Source organism: Malus domestica, chromosome 17 (genome assembly GCF_042453785.1).
Source record: "Malus domestica chromosome 17, GDT2T_hap1".
In the NCBI taxonomy this organism is placed as follows: Eukaryota; Viridiplantae; Streptophyta; class Magnoliopsida; order Rosales; family Rosaceae; genus Malus; species Malus domestica.
In genome coordinates this window covers 23,092,671-23,112,711 of record NC_091677.1, presented here as the reverse complement: position 1 = coordinate 23,112,711, position 20,041 = coordinate 23,092,671, and the positions used below count along the sequence as shown (strand labels likewise).

At 38.2% G+C, this 20,041-nt stretch overlaps 1 long non-coding RNA gene across 1 annotated transcript; it reads right to left on the bottom strand.

Moving 5' to 3' along the window:
• Window positions 1-200: 200 nt before the first annotated feature.
• LOC103405449 (uncharacterized) lies at window positions 201-4,388 on the bottom strand. Its single transcript, XR_524437.4, has 3 exons — window positions 4,013-4,388; window positions 3,853-3,922; window positions 201-746 (listed from the first exon to the last, which is right to left on the bottom strand). It is a non-coding gene; the product is annotated as an uncharacterized lncRNA (long non-coding RNA).
• Between the last annotated feature and the right edge of the window lie 15,653 nt (window positions 4,389-20,041).

The window sequence follows — 20,041 nt, the reverse complement described above, 5'->3', positions numbered from 1 at the left end:
CATTCATACTGAATTACGGTATATATTAAATATTCTCTTTTGTGTCGTGCGTAAACATCGTTATCTGATTCACTTTATGGAAATTCATGAATGCAAAATATACTAGTTTTATCATTCAATTAGTCTGCATATAGATAAATATATGAAAGATTGGAGAAATGCTGCCAAGCAGCCATTCCATGTATTCACACATGAAAACATATTCAACATCGGGGTTCAATTTCATTAAACAATCACAACTTGGTTTAATCCCGATATAAGCCATCGCAGGAAATGTTCATACATTCTAGTAAAAATCAAATAGATACAGCTGAATACCTACCTCTCACTATCACATGGAATTCTATGGTCTAATTGAACAATCCTTAGGCTCTCAAGTCTTTCGTTCATCAGAAAGAACCTGCTCAGGACATCAATGAACATCTACGAGTAATAAAATGAGGGAGATGTTATTAATTAGCACTCCAAAGATTCATCCTGCACTCCTCTCGTGTAGAAACATAAGGTAGAAACTGCATTTCGAGGAGTGCAGGATGACCTTTTTGGATTGCCAATTGCAACTCCTAATGATATTTAGTTATAAATTCCCAATCACCAAGCAAATAAACACGACACGCAATCCACATGGCGGCAGACTCAGGCCCCATGAAACGTAAAAAAAGACTGCCCACCTTGGGACGCGGTAGTCAAATAAGGATACCACACCACTCAATTTCTAGCATACTTGACATGAAGCTCATAAGATCCTGCACATAAAGCAGACTTCTTATCCAACCTTGAGAGGCAGTTAGCTATTGAAGAGTAGATGGAATGGTGGTCATGGAAGTCAGGTGAAAAGCTACAAGCAAATAGTGCCAAGAAAAATGACTAGATTATACAGAAATGAAATAAATGCAACGGACATTTTTGTGAAATATGCAGTCTGAACAATTTTATGCAACTCATTAATGAACGCACAAGTATCTATCATTGAGGCGATTCAAATGAAAAAATAGATTCACCACCATGATTTGTCCCTTATTAGTAATTGAACTACTAAATAAATTTACACTCATGCATGCATAACAGGAGGTTAGGTGAGCAAAAACGATTGGCAGAAACTATACAAGCTACACTAAATTGCATATCCTTGTCACTCCCTGCAATGTAAAATCATTACCACTAAACTTACAAATCAAATCAAATTGTAACTTTAAACAACAATTTTGAATTTTTATCATTTTTCTCCATTTAAAACTACAGTTTCCAATTTTACGCAAAGCCTCCATCAACCAACCATTCTAAAGTATTAGCATTCAATCCAATCCCAGCAAACCCTTATCTATTTCGTCAAGGTAATGTCTAAAATATGGATCAACTAATTCTAGATTAGTTTTTAACTTTTCAACAAACTAAAATACGTTAACTGAATACCAACAAATAGATAGATCAGTCATGCTAGGTCTTCCTAAACTCCACATAATCTAATATAGTCAGATTAATCATTTCAAGCAGGCTAAATGTTATGCAAAACCCTCACACTATCCAGACAACTCTATCAGTAGATGCAAAGAATTTGATCTGAAATGAATGTCATCATCATTGTCAAATGGTTGGATATTGTTTTCTTTTAAATGGCCTTTTTCCCTAACAATTTGATGCTTCATATCAGTCAAAACAAAGGGATGAAATCAACTACCAGTCTACAACTAACTCAAATGCTGATCCAACGTATGCCATATTTTTTTCAAGCTCCGACGTAAAGTTAATGGAGCCATATGCATTTATAATCATCAATTAAACGAGGGATGCACATTTCCTAAAATTGGATGATCACCAATAATTTTATTCAATACATTGTTCTTCAAGAAAACTAAACTCAAAGAATAATGCAAACATAGACCCATTGCAAATTTATTCAAAGAAAACTCTAAATCCTTGGCCAAGGAAGATATGATTGATAATGAAAGTCGTCATACAATAGGAAAGATTACCTAGAATCAAATTGTATAAGAAAAATCTTAGCACTTGTAAGTTGTAATGTTTCAAAAACAAAACTGAACTCGCTTAAAAAACCCCATGAACCATGAAACATGGTTTATCTCTATTCTTTTGAGGTGAGAAAAAAAAGAAGGGTTTTACTCATATGATATAATTATAGATACAAGCATGGTCACAAGCTGTCCACTGAAAACAGAAAAAGGCCTCTAACCAACCAACTCCTATAATGTCCAATAGTATCTCAAATCAGCATGGCAAACCATCTATCTAAATAAGAAAAGACCTTTAACTCAAGTATCACTTCTAGGCCATGTTTGGATGAGACAATTGCACGTCCCAAAGGATTGAGGCCAAGTTAGCACGGAATGGATCACAAAATGTTAGATAGGAGGGGTTAAAAATGCACCGCATGAACACTACAAAGGCATTTGGGAGGAATTTGCATATGACTACTTGGAACGAGCCATTTACAAATCCCACTTGGATACCTTTGTGACAATCATGTACTGCATTTACAATCCTCCTATCTAATGTTTTAGAGTTTGAGTGAGGGACTTCTAAATTCCAAGGGATTTAGGCCAAGTGATGAAGAAATGGATCACAAAAAGTTAGATAACAGGCCACGTGAGAATTGCAAATCCATTCTAAATTCCAACTAGTCAGTTGCAAATCCCTCTCACATGCTTTTGCAATTCTCATGTGGCCTATTATCTAACTTTTTGTGATCCATTTCTTCATCACTTTGCCTAAATCCCTTGGAATTTAGAAGTCCCTCACCCAAACATTCCTCACTTGGCCTAAATCCCTTGAGATTTGGAAGTCCCTCACCCAAATATACCCTTAGGTAATTGATGATGTGTTGGCCCACCATTTACAATTGGACCAACATGTAGAAGCAGATTCCAGTTGAATACCCACTCTATGCAATAACTGGTGCTGCCACACGAAAACCATGTTTTTCCATAAGCCTTACAGCTCTATCTACCAGTGGTACGGCATGAAACATGCAGTCTGGTGGGTAAACGGTTTAATAACCCTCATAGTTCTATCTACCAGTATTCCCTAACATATAATACCAATTCCAGAAATGCTTCGGAGTCAATCTCTGATATTTCAGAACTCAGCTTTTATCAGGATAGCCACTTGAACAAGAGCAGCAAAAAGATCAATACACAGAGGTTTAAAATTGCCAAAATTATTCTGCCTGCGTCTATAAAAGGGAGAGTAGAAAGGAGAAATGTAACTATATTAACCAATAGAGTACGTAGTTTTGACACTGCCATCCTACTTGCGGAAGAATAAAGTTTAATACACGATTGTGTGGAAGTTAAGTTCTTCAAATTCAAAAGATATTCCCTACTTATTTAGAAAGAAATGCTTTATTTCAACAGCCGTAGGACACTGACATCGCACTTACAACAGAAAAGGGTGATTTCCTTCTTGAGAACGTATACGTGACACTTTAAGATCTCCTTTACCATACCATTAGATTTTCTCTGCAGCATAGAGTGGAGTTTGTTTACTAGGGAAGATATATACTAACAAACTATCCCATGTTACCCCTTGTTGGTTGTTTTGAAATGGTAGATAGTAGCTAATATAAACTATATATTCGTAGACAACAATGTTTTGAGAAAGAACCCGAAATTATAAACAAAACATGTAAAGATATGGCCTAATTTTATCATTTCACTTCCAATCTTCTACATAAACAGTCTATGGAAAGCCTAAACGGTAACTCGCGAGCTCTTTCGAACACAGTTTAATGTTTCATATGAAGTTTGCACAACCTCCAAATAACAGATGCATCTAATGCTTTGATGCTTCATTTGTCCCAAAAAAACGTGTTACTACATATACGAAAAGCCTTACCTGCAGTTGTTGACCTCGAATTCGACATTAACCAAATCCTCTTGGAAGAACAGTTACCTAGCAGGAGACACTGTTTACAAAAATTAAGATAATAATAATTAAAAAAAAGTAGCATTTATCCTTTGACGAGTCGAACAAAGGAGTTCAAGAAAATGCCTACCTCTTTGCGTGAGAAGCTAGATTTTACACATCATGTCGGAAAACAGACAACATTGTGAAGTGGGTCTGTTTGGTTAGTGAGAAAATGCAGGAAATGAAAAGCAAAACTTCGAACTCCAACTAATCTCAACTAATATCAACCGATCTAAGCCTTCGGTGATGAAAGGTTTTTGAAACTGTTGACACATTAGGGTGATAGATTAGGGTTTTTTCTTACATATCCGTTGGTAGAACAGGGGAAGATGGTAGTGTGGTACCGTCGTGAACGAATGCTTTGGGCTTCAGTCCAATCTTCTGGGTCTCCATATGACCCATGGGCCTTACACCCACTTTTGCTTCCCACTCTCCTAAAATGTTTAAGATTTTTGTTTTGTTTTTATCTTTTAACCAGTCGTGTGCCCATACGATACATGTGTGTAATTAAATGTGTCCATTATTTGTTATAAAAATATTTATATAATATTTTTTAAATAAACCAATAAAAAAGGAAATAAAATTGGGCGTGGAACTTGGAAGAAGGGGTTTATTTTTTGAAGTGGGAGACGTGGGGTTAAAAAAACTTCTCAATTTTTAGTGTGTATTATGTTTATTAGGCTGTGAGATTTGTGTAAAAAACAACAAAATTTTTGTGGCATTTAATTACCAAATTGCCCATGTTTTTTCTTTTTGTTTAGCTTTGATAAGAGGGTTAGAATAATACTTTTAGAGTTTTGGCTCACAAACAGAATTCTATAAACATGTAGTTTAGATAAAGCTAATAATTACAAAGTCCAACCCTAACGTTTGAGGAAGGGCTTAAATATTTTCATAATGTTACCATTGTACCTCGGTGCAATAATAAAATATCATATATTACATTATTAGTCTGAAACATCATAATGATGTCTCAAAAGAGTACATATAAGAATATTTCTTAATAATATTTGAGGAAGGAGAAGAAGTTTGCTCATTCCGAGATTGGCAGCAGTAACAGGAGCATTTGCTCCACTACATAGGAAAGGGGAAGAAGTTCGAATGGAGCAAATAGTGTTCTGAGGCCTACAATGAGTGTAGTAGTTGATCATGAACCTTCCTACTATGAAGGCACCAAACCCAGGAATCATGCTCAAGCCCTACTTAGCCACGACAAACACCGGAGTAGGGGCTTTGCTTGCCTAAAACAAACCCGGTGGAGAAGAAACACCAATCTACTATGTTAACAAACAACTAAGAGGAGAGAAAACCCGTTATCAGAAAACAGAGTGCCTCTGCCTTGCCTTTGTCTGTGCATCACAATGATTGCACCACTACTTTCTTACTCACAAGTTGCACCTCATGGTGAAATCTGACTTTTTTAAGGTACTTACTCACTAGACCTACATTTTCTGGCCGTTTAGCTTGTTGATTACTCCAACTTTCCGAATTTGATATTATGTGTGTAAAGCTAAAAGCGATCAAACGTAAAGTTGTGATAGATATATTAGCATTATTTGCCGAGGAAGAAGAGGCGACCATTTCCAAGGAAATCTATTTAAGGTACAAGTCATAACATGGCTAAAGAGTTCTTAGAGATGCCTCTTCCAATTGATGAGGACAAGGACGTGTTCATTTGGGAAACGTCTCCATTTGGATTTTGTTTATTTTCTAATGGTTATGAAATTATTTGTCATCGATTTCCTATTAAGAGTTAGGCTTACATTATTTGGCGTCCTTTCATTCCACCTCACTACTCTATTAAGTTTGGAGGATTCTTTTCAATAAGCTCCCAATGCAGAATCAACTTTAACGACGATGCGTTCCTCGGTTTCAATATGCCAACTATGTTATAGTAATTTTGAATCTATTGAGCACTTGTTTGTAGTTGTGAATTTACACAACATGATTGGCTTTGGCTTTCTACTACTTTGGCTCTATTCTTCCACTATTCTACTCACTTTGTGTCAAAACAATTTTCTCCAACACTTTACAATATATGGCTAGTATCAGGTTTATTCTTATTAATAGCTATTTGGAAGATGCGTAATAAAGTGAAGTTTGAAAGTAAGCCTCATCCCTTTCCACGTCTTTGTCATTCTACTTTAGCCTGGATTAGGCAGGTTGGAGTTTTCACTCTTGGTCATAAGTGTGGTATTTTGGATAAGCAATTTTTAGTCTTTCTTGGAATCTTGAATGAGTCTTGTAAAGCTAGTCCCATAGTTCCTTTTTTTTTTGGCATCCCCCTCCATTTCCTTGGGTCAAAGTGAATATAGATAACCTTGCTAGGAAAACGGGGTCCTATGGCTTGTGGTAGGGTTTTCCGAGATTCTACAAGTATTTTCGTGGTGATCTCTCCTTGAGCTTGGGATATCATACTTCTTTCTATGCAGAGCTTCATGCTATCATCCTTACTTTGGAGTTTGCCCATTCCTAGGGTTGACAAAATTTATGGCTTGAAAGTGACTCGTCTAGCTTGTTAACTTGCTTTGTTTCTGGTTCTTTTTCTCCTCCTTGGTTGCTCCATACTTGTTGGAAAAAATTTATTCCCGGTTGCAGTGCATGGTATTCCGTTGATCTCATACATTTCGAAAAGTGAATGCAGTTGCTGACAAATTAGCTAAGGCTTTACTCATCTTCACTTGTTTGGCATGTCGCTCCTCTTATAGAGATTCTGCATTCAGATTTATTGGGCATGCCAGCCTACATGTTTATTTCCCCTTCTTGATGTGTGATTTTCTTTTTATACCTAATCTTTTGGAGTTTCCTTTTTGTTTTGTAGCTTGTCTTATAGGGCTCTTACCTTTTAGATTTTATTTAGAAGGGTTTGATTCTGTGTTCCCCCCTCCCTCTCATTTTCTTGTATTTTCTTTTTGAAGAGGGGTACGGTTTATGTCTCACCCTCGTTTTCTTGTATTTTCTTTTACAAAAATGATAAGATGTATGTCTCCCCCCCCACCCCACCTCTTTTCTTGTATTTTGTTTCTTATTTTACGAGGGGTAAGGTTTATATCTCCCTCTGACTAGGGGTAACTTCTCTTATGTCACCATGAGGTTGTATTAATAGGAGCTGCTGCAACTAGATTGGGATTCTAGAATGCAGGCAGCTGTTGAATAGGTGAGTCTCTAGCTAAATCTCATTGTCAGTTACATCCACTCCCGTAGTTATTGCACTGGCTGCAATAGGAAATGAATCACTGCCAAAAGCACTATAATTTGCTTAAGTAGAGGCATATGGTTGATTGGTTGCTTGTGCCTCAAATTTTGGCGAAATACAAGAAACTCTAAATGTAGTAAGAGGAGTCACATTAAAATATTCAAATGAAACCTGTGACTGGATGCCTATCTTGTGCCTTAACATGTTCAAATGGAAAGATGTCCTCATAAAAAATCACATGTCGAGATACGTATACCTTTGCACTTTCCAAATTAACAAGTCTGGTACCAGAATTTGAGTGGTAAGAAGCTGTAGACAACAAGCAATTATAGTTTCGATAAGATGGTGATATTTCCTTTCAGCTATCCCATTCTGTTGCGAAGTGTATCGGCATGATTTATAATGTTGTATGCTTTTGGCAGCTTGGCTTGGCAAAGAAGGTAGTAATATAAGCATGAAACTTATCAAAATATATAGTACGTATATCAAATTTATTAACAAGGGGATAAATCTATGTACATCTTGTGAAGTCATCAATGAAAACTACATAATAATGATAACTAGAAATGGCAACATGTTGACTAGGCCACCATACATCAGAGTGCACCTTATGAAAGGGCTCACTAGCTCTATTAACAGAAGAAGGAAATGGTAAGCGAGACATTTCAAGCAAAATCAATAGGAAGTCTTAAACAAACCCATATTCTAACCAGAATCAATAAGGAGGTCTTGGACAGTCCATTCTAGCATTTCATCGGAGGTGGGGATGGTCACGGTAGGAAACTCTTTGAATTAACTTAAAATTGTGTCTTTCCAATATATAATAACACTTGAAATTGGTACCAAGTGGATTACCCTACAATAAAAACTTTGAAACCAACTATACTGACTAGTCAAACATACTAGTCAAGTGTTAGGTGCTCACAATTATATAAACCAAGCAAATTTACAAAGCTAAAACAAGGCAATGTAATCGTCAGTTATGTTCTAGCCTTAATTTTTGAGTTATGTTTGCTTGGTTAACAAAGTGTCAATACTAGCAAATCCTAAAATGTTTACCTCTAACAATGGTTATTTGGTCATATAGGATGTTTTGTAAAGTATTGAACACAATGAAGTTTTTGGCCGGAAAAACCACCTCTGGGTTAAAAAACTGGGGACTCTCCACTGAATCCAATCCACTAGTGTAAACAAAGTTCATACAATGATCACACAAGCTCAATTCCTAGATCCCTATCTACGGAGCAACTTTACCCTTGTATAACCTTGTCTTACACAAGATGAACTCCTTCGATCTTCACGAAGTGGCAACTCCTCTTGAGTTCTTCACCTTGTGGCACCGAGATCAACACAATCAATGATACAATGTTATGATATGTTTATGAAATCTGGATTTAAATGACCAGTCAAATTCTTCAGTTAAACTGTTGAAGAATCTAACTTGAATCCAAAAGCTTGGTCTATGAAGGATATGAAACTTAAAGTATAGACCAACAACTTAATGTAAAACCATAAAAACAATGCAACCCTAATATGCAGTGATTGGGTGTTTGTGCATGAGATGGTTTTGTGGCTAGGGTTTTGGTTTGGAAGCTTAAGAGGTATCTCTAGGCTAAATGCACTCTTTCTCTTGAAATGTGAATAACCTAGCCCAACACAAATGAAACCTTGAAAACCTTTGTAATGGAAGAGATGGATGTTTCAGACAAGGGGAATAAGGAGACACGTGTCACAAGCCAAAGAGACATTTCCAGATCAATGGTAATAGGTCCACGCACGGGAAAATGTGTCAGTTATCTCATGTAGGCTGTCTTAATTTGCGTGTCTAGAGAGTTGGACAACAGAAGGAATTTTTGACTAAACAACTACACTAATAAAAAAGAATCTGAAAAAAATAAGCTTGACATGCTTATGCAAATGTATGATTCAAACCTTTTGTAGTGAAGATGGTGCTTTGACAAGTTCAATCCCAGTAGTAATTCTAGATCAACATTGTAATACCCTGAAAAATTTAAATATATGAGATAAACATTCATAATGTGGGGAAAAATCGAAAATAAATTGATTTATGATTATAGAAATAGAATTGGAGAATTTTATAGTTTTGTTATTGAATATTTTTAAGTTACGTAAAGTGTTATCGAGATTTTATGTTATTCATTGGGAAATTATATTAATTTATTTGAATCTAGTTTTAAATTAAAATAGTTACGAAGTTTAAAGTTGGAAATTAATTATTTAAAATCCTTCAACCTTTTTGGGTCACAATTTATATGTGTGAATAGAGCTCGACCCCACAAACACGTGGGCGTAAACCGTTCGTGAAATGGGGTTATAACGAAGAAGATATAAACAAACAAAGTCAGGGATGAAATGGTCATTCGACCATTTTCTGGAGAGCTCCAGATCTTTTGGAGCATGGGTGTGTAGCCATGTGGCGGTTGGTGAGTGGTGGAAATGGGCACATCCCAATCACAAAAGGAAGAAAGGAGGGAAAGGAGAGAACAAGAGGAAGAAGGGGGGAAGAACGGGTCTTTTGACCCGTGGGGCATAACTGGCGGAATTGTTGTATCCCGGCCAAATTCCGACAAAATTAAGGTCCCCCATCACCTGAAAATTATCCCTAATCATCTCTTTTACCTATTCCACCACAAATTGGGGTTAAATTGGTCTTAGAATGGGGGAAAACACCTCACGGGTGCCGCGGCAGCCTTGCTCGATTTTAAACAATTGTGAAAGGTTTACCTCCAATTATCACCATTGCTAGACTCCTCTTGAGGCCTAGAACAAAGCCCAAACAATGGTAGAGGCGGCGGAGCATCGGAGTTAAGAATTCGTGGCCACCCATTTCTAGGGTTCCGGCGGGTTTTAGTTAAATTAGAGCTTTTCTCGGCCAAATTGGCTTTGGCCACAGGTATGAAAGATGTTCTACTCATTAAGATCTTCATTTCTGTAATTTTTGAAGATTTTTAGAAATAGTTGAATTTTCTGGCGAGTCGGGTGGCCGACCGCCACCTGCGACGGTGCACAGCCAGGGAGCTGACATTTTCATTGTTATATGAATTTCGTTATTTTAAGTAGGATGTTTTTGATCTAATTGTTATGGTTTAAATATTAATATGATTGTGGTGTATGTGGGATTAAATGAATAGTTTGTTTTTGGTTCGAAACTTTGAACTTTTGAACTACGAAAGGCTTGATCCCTGTTGAGGGTACGTAGGCAGTCTAACAAGACGTTAGATGCAGCCATAAAATTTGTGAAGTTAAATTAATTCAAGAATAAAGGTTACATAATGGAAATTGGTCCCTACAAAGAAATGGTACTAAATTGGAATTTAAATTGGATGTTTTGGAAAAATGATTAATGCTTATAAATTGCTTGTGGGATGAAGGAATTGAATTGGAGTTGTTAGCTAAGGATAATAAACTTAAAGAAGATTTTTATTTTGGGCCTATCACTATTATTATTATTTATCGAAATAAAATAAATATTTCGGGACCGGGGCATTACAAACATTGTACCCTAACTCTAAATTATGAACATGTGTGGCAATATTTACAAATTTTGACAAGGGAAGCCAAACAAAAACCTAGTACGTACTTAACAACACTAATTTTGAATTAACTTAAAATTGTGTCCTTCCAAAAGTTGCGGTGCCTATACATCTCCTACAATAAAAATTCTGGTAAATACATTGTCCTATTGAAGAAATGCCTATCATTCATGTACTGTATTAATTTACAGTCTGCTATATAAAGGGACGTGACCATACCACTTTATAACCCTGAACTCTTTTGAAAATAATAGGTTTGTATTATTTTTCGGAGTTTGACAACACAAGAAAAAAGAACAAATGGCGAAGAACATTCTAATTGTGATTTGCATTATGCAACCCTTGTCTGGGCATCAATAGCCACACCAGGAATTGCTACTGACTACACAAGCTATATTCGTAAGTTTGATTTCCTCTTTACCTTTCTTTTGTCGTTAAAGCACTATATTAAGTTTCTGGAGATGAGCCACTCAGTACTACGATCTAATGGTATTCATCTTCATTTAGAAATGAGAGGTCTTAAGTTCAAATCTCGTGAATGTCGAATCTGATACCAAATTAGGCTGCCCATTGTGTGTCTTAGCCGAACTCCCCCTCCCCTTAGTGTAAAAATATTGATGTATTAAAAAACAATAGTTTCTGGAGATGAAGAAAATATTGTATATAAATTATGATATAACACAAATTGAATACTATTGCTCCTTTTTTCCACTAATTTTGTTGTTATAACTTGTTTGTACCATACTTGACCAATCCCGAAACTACTGAGTACCGGTCAACGTTATACCGTCAAGGACCCAGAAGAGCTTCCCTTCAACCAGGAGGCCAATCACAATGCGACACGTGTCGACATCAGAAGCCAATCACAGCTCGACACGTGTCAACATCAGAAGCCAATCACAATACGACACGTGTCAATGTTAGAACAAAACTAGAAACTCTCTTCTATAAATAGGGATCATTCTCCCACAATAATCTCTAATGTCATTTTTGTACTAAACTATTCACTAGAACTCACAAAATGAGAGCTTGAACCTATGTATTTGTGTAAACCCTTCACAATTAATGAGAACTCCTCTACTCCGTGGACATAGCCGATCTGGGTAAACCACGTACATCTTGTGTTTGCTTCCCTGTCCTTATTCATTTACGTACTTATCTTCACTAGTGATCGAAGCAACCAAGCGAAGGTCACAAACCTGACACTTTCTGTTGTACCAAAGTCCTCGCTGATTTTGTGCATCAACATAACTAAATATTGTTAATGTCCTTTTCATAAATTGTATTTAGTTGTAACCAACCAAAATTTGACCTTTTTAAGAAAAATCTATCAAAGGTGGAGATCCTTAATTCACTGTAAGGCATTTGGATTTGCTACTGCAGGCGATGCCATATGGACCAATGGTGTTTGTTTGTACCATACTTGACCAATCTCGAAACTACTGAGCACCGGTCAATGTTATACTGTCAAGGACCCAGAAAAGTTTCCCTCCAACCAGGAGGCCAATCACAGCGCGACACGTGTCGACATCAGGAGCCAATCATAGCGCGACACGTGTCAACATCAGAAGCCAATCACAACACAACACGTGTCAATGTCAGAATGAAATTAGAAACTCTCTTCTATAAATAGAGATCATTCTCTCACAATATTTCCTAATGTCATTTGTACTAAATCATTCACTAGTACTCACTAAAGGAGAGCTTGAACCTATGTACTTGTGTAAACCCTTCACAATTAATGAAAACTCATCTACTCCGTGGACGTAGCCAATCTGGGTGAACCACGTACATCTTGTGTTTGCTTCCCTGTCTCAATCCATTTACATACTTATCCACACTAGTGACCGGAGCAATCTAGCGAAGGTCACAAACTTGACACTTTTTGTTGTACCAAAGTCCCCATTGATTTTGTGCATCAACATTTGGCGCCGCATGTGGGAACGACATTTATTCCCACTCTCTTCAGCTTTGTTAAGATGGTTTCCACCATTCGTACACTGTATTTTGACCAGGCATCATTCTCCAACATGGGGAGCGAAGGAAGCTACAGCACGCAGAATGACACCCCTCTTGCACTGCGAGACAATGAAAGAAGGAAGGAAAGAGGGTTGCTCTTCAAGCTAAAGTCAATGAGCTAGAAGCTCAGAACAACAAGATAGCAATGAAGAATGAGGTCCTCCAAGAGCAGTATGAGAAGCCCTTTGAGATGTTCCACAAAACTAGGAATACTCAAGCACGTGAGCTCGTTACCCCTGTGGACATCAACCATCATCTGGGTGCCCCCCAACACGGAGGGTTACCTTCCTTCAACATGGGTATCCCTGATGAAGAGCGAGCTAATCATCAGAACATTAATCAACATGAGACTTCTCTCAACCCAACTGATTCGACCCGAAGTAAAAGAAGTGGAGGAAAACACCTCCTTACAGAAGGAGTGGAAGGATCGAAAACCGTCTTTCGCGACTGTTGAGATTTCTTAAAGCAACGTCGAGATAATCGCATCCATGTAAGCTCGAAGATCAATGACCCAAAGGTCTCTGAAAGACTCGGTCTCCTCCCATGTCCCAGGCCGGGTACCAATTTGAGGAAGGGCCAACAAGTCCTAGAGAAACACGAAGGTATAGGGGACTCAGAGATGTTCCGACAGACATACCTTGGAAGTCAGTACGGCGAGTCCAGGGAAAAATCACACGCTATTGATCAAACCTTCATACTTCCAAGAGGAGATGGAAATTTACGAAAGAAAGCTCCAGTGGTACATGACTCCACTCAGGACCCTCTTGTCTTACAACTTCTTAAGGAAGTAAACAATTTGAAGGCCGAACGACAAGCTGAGATACCTGATTGGAATCAACCTAGGCCTAGCCCTCTTACAAGGAGGATCCTCGACACCCCTTCCAAGCAAAGACAAAGCAGAAGCTTGGCTTGCAACTTTATACTGAAAATGAGGACCCGATTAAACACATTAACCTTTTTTAGTCCACCATGGCATACCGGATGCACACCGACGAAGAGCGATGTCTTCTCTTCCCCTCTACCCTCTGTGGTGGAGCTCTAAACTGGTATTGCCGGCTTCACCTGAGACGGTAGACTCATTTGAGGAATTGAGGAAACTGTTTGTTTCTCAACACATTTTCCAGACTGATTGCTTGCACTCTGCGGATGACTTGTACACTATTCGCCAGAAGCCAGACGAGTCATTACATATGTATGCTGGCCGCTTCAGCCATGAGTATTCCCGTTGTGCCGAGACAGACGACAAGACTACCCTCAAAGCTTTCACAGCAGGCCCATGTGATTGTTTCTTCAAGTACATGATCAATGCCAACACTTGGAAGACTTACTCTGAGGTGATGGCACAGACTTACAACCACACCTCCGCCGAAGTAAGGACATACCAAGGGAACCTCATATGGTTAACCTCTATCAACAAGTGGAAAGTGGAAGTCAAGTTCTACCAAGTGAGGAGATCTTGGCCATTCAGACACCCATTGCATCATATCCTGCTTCATTTAGCTACTCGCTAAGTCACCAAACGTATCTGTCTCTTGGTAAGAGAAATGATTTTTACTCTTAGCAAGCCCATTACAACAAGAGGGATAAAAGTTCGTATCAAGACAACCAGGGGTGAACGTACCGTCGACTATTATGACTATGGGGCCAAACCTCACTCTTTCAAAGTGGAGGACTAGGTACTGAAGGAAATACTATTATAAGAAGGAATACACATTACAAATGTTTTGACTCTCAACCGCTTGAGATCTTTTTTCACACAAGCCATTCGGCAAATATTTAAAGTGTTGGAAATGTGCCCTAAAGCCAATCATATGATGATACTTTACGGACATTTCACATGTTAAACTAATCTAGTTTAAATATAAAGGGCAAATATTATTGTTTGAGCCGTCTCATATAAATGTTATATGTTTAAACGATAAAGTCCAAGGAATATGTGATTGGGAGAATGCAATCTAATGAAGTTAGATTCATGAGACCATTCTTTCGTAGACACATCCTAAATGTTCCTGATCATAGGATTGTCAATTGGGCATTGACAGTCCGTCAAGATCGGTACGTGCTATGTCTTCTCTCAGGGAGAGTGACTAGTCTCGAGTCATTGGTGTGTGTGACATCAAGACAAGTACGTAGGTGCTCAGTAGAGAATGAGTTCACTGAACGCGATCAACGAAGAGTTCTCATACTCATGTCACATGAGAACTCCTGGTTGGGATAATGCAAAGTAGTCCTTTGACCTGAGGCATCACAGTTGTCTTGTGGTTAAGTCCTTGATCTTTGATTATGTCAAACGTCATTCCATTGGAGTGTCCACGGCATCGTTGGGGTTAAGCCACTTAGCCATGGAGGCAAGTGAATGCGCAACAAGGGATCTCTAACCTTCAAACCGTTGGGGGAGAATACTCTATGATATGATTTAGAATCTCTGGCCAGAGTATGAATGAGATTTAGGAATGCGTTCCAAATCACATTCAAGGTAATCATATAAGCACACGAATCACATTGGATAGTAGACATGAATAAATAAACTATCAAACCAAACAATGTGGTCAAGAGTATTGTATTAAAGAAAGACCGTATTGCATTTGTAATCCCAAACTGAATAGGTTTTCTCTACCTCTTCTGATTAGCTTGGGTAACCATGATATGCTGCAAGGTGTCACTCATGGTTTGTGGAAGCCCTAAACGTGTGTAATCACTAAAGGGAGAATTGAAAGTAAGTTTCAATTCACAATCGATGTAAAATGGTTTTAATCGCCCACTGCCTCGCTAAAAGGAACCTAATGGATCGCACACCGTGTAAGGTGGAGATTGAAGAAACAATGGAGATGAGTAAGAATGATTAAATGGTTTAATCATTTATTTATGGTAAGGATTAATTAATATGTTAATTAATCAAACGAATAAGTTCGTTAAAGACCTCAGGATAGTTTTGGACCTTAAGGCCCAATGGGCTTCGAACGTCAAGCCCATTAACTTAAGTTGTATGACAACGTAATGAATAATGATTCACAAAGGCCCAATTAGTCCAAAATATCCTAATGGCCGGCCATATTGTTTAGGGTAGTGAACTTGGACTTATTTACAAGTTTGCCACTCAAATGAATAAAGGTATAAATATGACTTTATAGCTAAAATTCATTAAGGGTTTGTTTTGGAGAAAATTGGTGAGAACTTGTCTCTCCATTTCTCTCTAAAGAGGCCGGCCACCTTGGGGGGTGCATCTTGCAATCCCACTACTCTAAGGTCACTCATTTCTTCTCCAATCTCTCCTTGGTGAAGAGACTTAGAGGTTCTCAATTTTGGGAACTTGGAGAAACCTATTCTTCCATCCAAATCCATAGATTTAAGATGCAAGGAATGAAGGCCCTCTCTTTGAGTGATTAGCCTTTGCTTATGCAAAGAGGAATCTACAAAGGTATAAATTTCAACTCACTTTGTTTTGAGTTGAGTTTTTGGTTCACCAATCTACTAGGCTTTGAATTTCATGGTTAATGTTTTGTTTTTAAGTGCATGCAAGCATGATTCCGCCTTTAATTGTTAATTGCATGCTTATAGATGTTGCTTAAATGAACTTGTTTTCACAAAATAATCCTTCATAAAGAAGAGGGAATTCAGACAATTTCTTCTGAGTCTTTTGCGTTCCTAGCACTGGAACACTTGGTCTACGCTGACTTACCCTTATACTCCAACTCAGAGCTTCAACATGCGTACTTTGACAAAAAGTATGTGATATTAAGTGTTGCAACCAACATGGTTCACATATCAAAAGCATGGATCCTTTCATGCATGGCAAAACATTCATAAGTATCACTCATATCAATCAACATAAACGTCATACATTCCAACACATTCATACATAAACATCATACATTTAAACACATCCATACATAAGCCAAGTGTACTTCGAAAGGGTTCAACATACTTTGTGTCTTCGATACTTGCTACAATGTGCCTCGATAACTTGCCCTTATTCTCACCAACCAGGTGATGAAATGTGAAGAAGAAACTCATCTTCATGCCACCAACCAGGTGATGAAATGTACAACCCGTACTATCCTTCATGCCACCAACCAGGTGATGAAATGTACAATCTGTACTCTAATATCATTTGGCAACTTGCCACTCATGCCACCAACCAGGTGAAGAAGAAACTCATCTTCATGCCACCAACCAGGTGATGAAATGTACAACCCGTACTCTCCTTCATGCCACCAACTAGGTGATGAAATGTACAACCCGTACTCTAATATCATTTGGCAACTTGCCACTCATGCCATCAACCAGGTGAAAAAGGAACTTATCTACGTGCCACCAACCAGGTGATGAAATGTGATGAAAGGTGATGAAGGAACTCACATTCGTACCACCAACTAAGTGATGAAAGAAACTCACTATTCATTCCACCAACTAGAAAACGAGTGGTACAACTTGTACATGTGAACTCCTAGCATTCATAAATAATCAAAAACCCTCAAGTTTTACAACTCAACTAGGGGAGCACTTATGCCCAACAAGAGTTATAGTCACCAACAAAGTCTTATTGCAAGCCAACAACAACTTCAGTGCATGGCATACAAAGATCAAGCTATTCAGCCTTCTTGCATTTGCTTCAGACATTTCTCCTTTGTAACAATGAAAACACTACAACTCGTAGAAAACTTCACACACTCTTGATCAAGACAATGTGAAGCAAAACTAATTTATGGTGCCAACAAGAGCTTCATCAATGAAGAGTAACCACAATTCTCAAAAGCTTCACACACTCTTGATCAAGACAGTGTGAAGCAAAAGCAATTTATGGTGCCAACAAGAGCTTCATTAAAGGAGTTCAACCACAATTCTCAAAAGCTTCACACACTTCTGATCAAGACAGTGTGAAGCAAAACCAGTTTATCATGCCAATAAGAGCTTCATCAATGGAGGGCAACCACAATTCTCAAAAGCTTCACACACTCTTGATCAAGACAGTGTGAAGCAAAACCAATTTATGGTGCCAACAAGTGCTTCATCAATGGAGGGCAACCGCAATTCTCAAAAACTTCACACACTCTTGATCAAGACAGTGTAAAGCAAAACCAATTTATGGTGCCAACAAAAGCTTCATCAATGGAGGGCAACCACAATTCTCAAACGCTTCACACACTATTGATCAAGACAGTGTGAAGCAAAACCAATTTATGGTGCCAACAAAAGCTTCATCAAAGGAGTTCAACCACAATTCTCAAAAGCTTCACACACATTTGATCAAGATAGTGTGAAGCAAAACCAATTTATGGTTCCAACAAGAGCTTCATCAATGGAGGGCAACCACAATTCTCAAAAGCTTCACACACTCTTGATCGAGACAGTGTGAAGCAAACCAATTTATGGTGCCAACAAAAGCTTCATCAATAGAGGGCAACTACAATTCTCAAACCTTCGAAGCAAATTCAAGATTGTTCGAAGCAAATTCAATTTATATGGTTTATTCAAACATTCGACTACTGCAAGGTGTGGCTTACATCACAATCTCTTGCTCAACAGTGTGGAAGCAAAATTTGTATATGTTGTCTCTCCCATATTTTCAAATTTCTAATTTCCCAAAAAAAAAAAAAAAGGAAATTCAACAAAGCTTCATCAATGGAGGACAACTACAAATTCTCAAAAGCTTCACATTATCTTGATCAAGATAGTGTGAAGCAAAATCAATTCGTGGTACCCAACAAAGCTTCACCAACAAAAGCTTCATCAATGGAGGACAACAAGCTTCACCCACAAAAACTTCCCCCACCATAAAAGCTTTCCCCACCACAAAAGCTTCACCAACAAAAACTTCACCCACCACAAAAGCTTCACCCACAAAAGTTTTACCTACAAAAGCTTCACCTACAAAACTTCAACACAAAAGCTTCACCTACAAAAGCTTCACACTATCTTGATCAAGATAGTGTGAAGCAAAATCAATTCATGGTACCCATCAAAGCTTCAACCTCAAAACTTCACCTACAAAGCTTCACCTATAAAGCTTAATATATATATATATATTCGAAAATTTGAAAAATTTCAAAAAAATAAAAATTAAAAAAATTGCCTAGGCCTCATTTTCTTTGGGCCTAACAACTTTCATAACAAATATATATGAAGGAGGAGTTTTGGGCTACCACTTAGAAAGGAAAATGGTGAAGTTTTGTTACTTTGGAAACTTGGCTACTAGCAAGAGACCTCCTTTGTCAACTCCCTCGATCGGAGACTTGGGGGACTCCTACCATATGCTACTGCACCTTGATACTTAGAAGTCTCACGACCACTCAGTGACTTGGATTTTTCAAGTCTCCAACTGAGAAATTTTCCTCACTCGGGAAATTAAGGGAACACTACCTTAACCTACATGCTTCACTCACAAAGATTCAACATACAAGCTTCAACAAAAGGAAAAATTCAAAGAACTTAGTGAAGAAGGCCTTGATGTATTTAACACAATACGTTGAAATGAAGCAAAGCTTGTTTATTGATATCTCCGATAAGTTACAAATATTTACATATACATGAATCAAAATAAACAACCAAGAGGGAGCCTTCACAAAGGTTGCTCAGGAGAAGTCTCAGCAGTCGGTAGAGCCCCAGAAAGAGGAGGCACCAGAGGGTGATTATTCGGAGCCTCAGTACTAGGCAGAACACCAGAAGAAGGAGGCACCGAAGGTTGATCATTTGGAGCTTCATTACGCGGTACAGCCCCAGAAGACCAAGGCAATAAATGCCTTTGGAACAAACCCACAAACCTCTGATGATCAAGTAAAATCTGACCATCAGATTCTTGCAGCTGGTCGAGCTTCCTCTTCATGTTTGTAGCATAGTCATGTGCGAGCTTGTGCAACTGTTTATTCTCATGCTTGAGCCCTCTGATCTCTTGTTTGAGACTTATCACTTCAGCCGCCAATGATTCAACTTGGCGGGTTCGAGCAAATAGGCGTTGGGCCATATTAGACATAGAACCTGCACACTGAACACTAAGAGCCAGAGAATCCTTAACAGCCAACTCATCAAACCGTTTGAAAATTAGTCTGTTATCTTTGGGAGTGAGAATGTTCCTGGCCACCACCGTAGCGGTCATATCATTAGTCTATTATCTTTGGGAGTGAGAAGGTTCCTAGCCACCACCGTAGCGGTCATATCATTCTTCATAACAGAGTCCCCATCGGTAAGAGGACCAGTAGAGGATAAGAAGGATGAGCGTCATATGTTGTCTTGAGAAGGCATGGCTGCCTCTTCACCAAAGTTCAAGTCAAAACGACGGTCGAATGGGCCAGACATTCTCAGAAATGATGAAGGAGAAATGAGGTGCAATAAATCTCTGAAGTAAGGGGAA